The sequence below is a fragment of the Lethenteron reissneri genome, chromosome 20 (assembly GCF_015708825.2).
Source record: "Lethenteron reissneri isolate LAM-NWPU_2019-01 chromosome 20, ASM1570882v1, whole genome shotgun sequence".
NCBI classification, from domain to species: Eukaryota; Metazoa; Chordata; class Hyperoartia; order Petromyzontiformes; family Petromyzontidae; genus Lethenteron; species Lethenteron reissneri.
Window position 1 is genome coordinate 11,524,080 of NC_083798.1, and position 5,117 is coordinate 11,529,196.

Consider the following 5,117-nt stretch of genomic DNA (forward strand, 5'->3'; position numbering starts at 1 on the left):
GCGGCCACTTTGCTCTGTTCAGTTCTTGTTGTGAGTCGCCGTCGACTCGCGGTAGTACTTCATCGCGGACTCCTGGTGGGGAGGGTGGAGGGTGGGGGGAATACGCGGACCCCCTTTAGGGGGGTGGGGGCTCCGGGGACCCCCTGGGGGGGGGGGGGGGGCTAGGGGGGGCTAGGCGGACACTCTGGGGGGGGGGGGGCTAGGCAGACCCCCTGGGGGGGGGGGGGCTAGGGGGACACTCTGGGGGGGGGGGGGGGGGCTAGGCAGACCCCCTGGGGGGGGGGGCTAGGGGGACACTCTGGGGGGGGGCTAGGGGGACACTCTGGGGGGGGGGCTAGGCAGACCCCCTGGGGGGGGGGGGGCTAGGGGGACACTCTGGGGGGGGGGCTAGGGGGACAGTCTGGGGGGGGGGGGCTAGGCAGACCCCCTGGGGGGGGGGGCTAGGGGGGGGGCTAGGTGGACACTATGGGGGGGGGCTAGGGGGGGGGCTAGGCAGACCCCCTGGGGGGGGGCTAGGGGGGGGGCTAGGTGGACACTCTGGGGGGGGGCTAGGGGGGGGGCTAGGGGGGGGGCTAGGCGGACCCCCTGGGGGGGGGCTAGGGGGGGGAGCTAGGGGGGGGGGTTAGGGGGGGGGCTAGGCGGACCCCCTGGGGGGGGGGCTAGGGGGGGGAGCTAGGGGGGGGGGGCTAGGGGGGGGGGGCTAGGCGGACCCCCTGGGGGGGGGGGGCTAGGCGGCAATGTCCCAGCAGGGGGTGCACTGAGTCACCGCACGCTGGTGCACACACGTGCATTGATGTGGTGCACGGCACTTGAGGACTTGTTACAAGAGTGGTCCATTCCTAATGTGCCACACAGCACGAGCCAAAACAAGTTTAGAAACTCCTGCCGTAGAGTAGATACATAGAGCAAGTGACTTTGTTAAAACATAAAAAAACACTTTCAAAGTGACACCACGGTTTGATTTTAGTTTAGAGAGAAGATCACATTCAGCGCCGCTGTCATGTCACTTTAAACGTGTTTAGTTTCCCGTCTTTGACGCGCTGTGTGTGATTAGTTTGTATGTTGAGTCTGTGTAGTTAATCTGTTGATCGTCTTAGTCTGCTTGCTTGTTATTTGTTTAGACTTTTACTGGGGCGAGGCTAAATATGGAATCTCGTGTCAGCGTTTTGCTAGTGCCTCTACAGTACTGCGTGCTATTAGATGTCCTTGTAGGATGTGAAGAATTAGTTCGTAAATTGTGTTTGAAATTGTAAACCCACTACTGTGTAGCCGACACGAACACCAGCTGACCAGTGTCAATATTTTTTATATTTTAAGTGTATTAACAGGTGACGCTCTCGGTAGCATTACTCTCCTCTCTATCTGTGCCCCCCCCCCCCCCGTCTCTCTGTTATCCATATCTCGCCATAGGAATGTGGAATTTCCACAACTGGTTTCACGGGAATCAAATCTCGCCAACGCTGCCCTCCCCCCCCCCGCGTGTGTGTTCACAGCGGTGCCCGACCCCTGACCTCTGTGTGCGTCACGTGCCTCAGCCACCCGTCAACGTCACGAGACCAGAGACTGGGAACGACGTCTCCACGTGTCTCTCTGTGTGTCTCAGTGTCTCTGTGTCTCAGTGTCTCTGTGTTTCTGTGTTTCAGTGTCTCTCTGTGTGTCTCAGTGTCTCTGTGTCTCAGTGTATCTGTGTTTCAGTGTCTCAGTGTCTCTCTGTGTGTCTCAGTGTCTCAGTGTCTCTGTGTCTCAGTGTCTCTGTGTTTCTGTGTTTCAGTGTCTCAGTGTCTCTCTGTGTCCCTGTGTATCTGTGTCTCAGTGTCTCACTGTGTCTCTGTGTCTCAGTGTCTCTCAGTGTCCCTGTGTCTCAGTGTCTCCTTGTCTCTGTGTTTCAGTGTCTCAGTGTCTCTCTGTGTCCCTGTGTCTCAGTGTCTCTGTGTCTCAGTGTCTCTCAGTGTCCCTGTGTCTCAGTGTCTCCGTGTCTCTGTGTTTCAGTGTCTCAGTGTCTCTCTGTGTCCCTGTGTCTCAGTGTATCTCTGTGTCTCAGTGTCTCTCTGTGTCTCAGTGTCTGTGTCTCAGTGTCTCTCAGTGTCTCAGTGTCTCCCTGTGTCCCAGTGTCTCCCTGTGTCTCAGTGTCTCTCTGTGTCTCAGTGTCTCCCTGTGTCCCAGTGTCTCGCTGTGTCTCAGTGTCTCTGTGTCTCAGTGTCTCTCTGTGTCTCAGTGTCTCTCAGTGTCTCAGTGTCTCTCTGTGTCTCAGTGTCTCCCTGTGTCCCAGTGTCTCCCTGTGTCTCAGTGTCTCTCTGTGTCTCAGTGTCTCTCTGTGTCCCAGTGTCTCCCTGTGTCTCAGTGTCTCCCTGTGTTTCAGTATCTCCCTGTGTCCCAGTGTCTCCCTGTGTCTCAGTGTCTCTCTGTGTCCCTGTGTCTCTCTGTCTCACTGTGTCGCAGTGTCTCTGTGTCTCAGTGTCTCTGTGTCTCAATGTCTCAGTGTCTCTGTGTTTCTCTCTCTGTGTCCCTGTGTCTCAGTGTCTCTCTGTGTCCCTGTGTCTCCGTGTCTCTGTGTCTCTCTGTGTCTCAGTGTCTCAGTGTCTCTCTGTGTCTCAGTGTCTCTCTGTGTCTCAGTGTCTCTCTGTGTCCCTGTGTCTCAGTGTCTCTGTGTTTCAGTGTCTCTCTGTGTCCCTGTGTCTCAGTGTCTCTGTGTCTCAGTTTCTCTCTGTGTCCCTGTGTCTCAGTGTCTCCGTGTCTCTGTGTCCCTGTGTCTCTGTGTCCCTGTGTCTCAGTGTCTCTATGTGTCCCTGTGTCTCAGTGTCTCTGTGTCTCAGTGTCTCCCTGTGTCTCAGTGTCTCAGTGTCTCTCTGTGTCTCAGTGTCTCTCTGTGTCTCAGTGTCTCAGTGTCTCTCTGTGTCCCTGTGTCTCAGTGTCTCCGTGTCTCTGTGTTTCAGTGTCTCACTGTCTCTCTGTGTCTCAGTGTCTCTCTGTGTCTCAGTGTCTCTCTGTGTCTCAGTGTCTCTCTGTGTGTCTGTGTCTCAGTGTCTCCGTGTCTCTGTGTTTCAGTGTCTCAGTGTCTCTCTGTGTCCCTGTGTCTCTGTGTCTCAGTGTCTCACTGTGTCTCAGTGTCCCTGTGTCTCAGTGTCTCCTTGTCTCTGTGTTTCAGTGTCTCAGTGTCTCTCTGTGTCCCTGTGTCTCAGTGTCTCTGTGTCTCAGTGTCTCTCTGTGTCCCTGTGTCTCAGTGTCTCTCTGTGTCTCAGTGTCTCTCTGTGTCTCAGTGTCTCTCTGTGTGTCTGTGTCTCAGTGTCTCCGTGTCTCTGTGTTTCAGTGTCTCAGTGTCTCTCTGTGTCCCTGTGTCTCTGTGTCTCAGTGTCTCACTGTGTCTCAGTGTCCCTGTGTCTCAGTGTCTCCTTGTCTCTGTGTTTCAGTGTCTCAGTGTCTCTCTGTGTCCCTGTGTCTCAGTGTCTCTGTGTCTCAGTGTCTCTCTGTGTCCCTGTGTCTCAGTGTCTCCGTGTCTCTGTGTTTCAGTGTCTCAGTGTCTCTCTGTGTCCCTGTGTCTCAGTGTATCTCTGTGTCTCAGTGTCTCTCTGTGTCTCAGTGTCTCTCAGTGTCTCTCTGTGTCTCAGTGTCTCCCTGTGTCCCAGTGTCTCTCTGTGTCTCAGTGTCTCTCTGTGTCTCAGTGTCTCCTTGTGTCCCAGTGTCTCGCTGTGTCTCAGTGTCTCTGTGTCTCAGTGTCTCTCTGTGTCTCAGTGTCTCAGTGTCTCTCTGTGTCTCAGTGTCTCCCTGTGTCCCAGTGTCTCCCTGTGTCTCAGTGTCTCTCTGTGTCTCAGTGTCTCTCTGTGTCCCAGTGTCTCCCTGTGTCCCAGTGTCTCCCTGTGTCTCAGTGTCTCCCTGTGTCTCAGTATCTCCCTGTGTCCCAGTGTCTCCCTGTGTCTCAGTGTCTCTCTGTGTCCCTGTGTCTCTCTGTCTCACTGTGTCTCAGTGTCTCTGTGTCTCAGTGTCTCTGTGTCTCAGTGTCTCTGTGTTTCTCTCTCTGTGTCCCTGTGTCTCAGTGTCTCTCTGTGTCCCTGTGTCTCAGTGTCTCCGTGTCTCTGTGTTTCAGTGTCTCAGTGTCTCTCTGTGTCTCAGTGTCTCAGTGTCTCTCTGTGTCTCAGTGTCTCTCTGTGTCTCAGTGTCTCTCTGTGTCCCTGTGTCTCAGTGTCTCCGTGTCTCTGTGTTTCAGTGTCTCAGTGTCTCTCTGTGTCCCTGTGTCTCAGTGTCTCTGTGTCTCAGTTTCTCTCTGTGTCCCTGTGTCTCAGTGTCTCCGTGTCTCTGTGTTTCAGTGTCTCAGTGTCTCTCTGTGTCCCTGTGTCTCTGTGTCTCAGTGTCTCCCTGTGTCCCAGTGTCTCCCTGTGTCTCAGTGTCTCTCTGTGTCTCAGTGTCTCAGTGTATCCCTGTGTCCCAGTGTCTCCCTGTGTCTCAGTGTCTCTCAGTGTCTCCCTGTGTCTCAGTGTCTCCCTGTGTCCCAGTGTCTCCCTGTGTCTCAGTGTCTCTCTGTGTCCCTGTGTCTCAGTGTCTCTCTGTCTCACTGTGTCTCAGTATCTCTGTGTCTCAGTGTCTCTGTGTCTCAGTGTCTCTGTGTCCCTGTGTCTCAGTGTCTCTCTGTGTCCCTGTGTCTCAGTGTCTCCGTGTCTCTGTGTTTCAGTGTCTCAGTGTCTCTCTGTGTCTCAGTGTCTCAGTGTCTCTCTGTGTCTCAGTGTCTCCCTGTGTCTCAGTGTCTCTCTGTGTCCCTGTGTCTCAGTGTCTCACTGTGTCTCAGTGTCCGTGTGTCTCAGTGTCTCCTTGTCTCTGTGTTTCAGTGTCTCAGTGTCTCTCTGTGTCCCTGTGTCTCAGTGTCTCTGTGTCTCAGTGTCTCTATGTGTCCCTGTGTCTCAGTGTCTCTGTGTCTCAGTGTCTCCCTGTGTCTCAGTGTCTCAGTGTCTCTCTGTGTCTCAGTGTCTCTCTGTGTCTCAGTGTCTCAGTGTCTCTCTGTGTCCCTGTGTCTCAGTGTCTCAGTGTCTCCGTGTTTCAGTGTCTCAGTGTCTCTCTGTGTCTCAGTGTCTCTCTGTGTCTCAGTGTCTCTCTGTGTCTCAGTGTCTCTCAGTGTCTCAGTGTCTCTC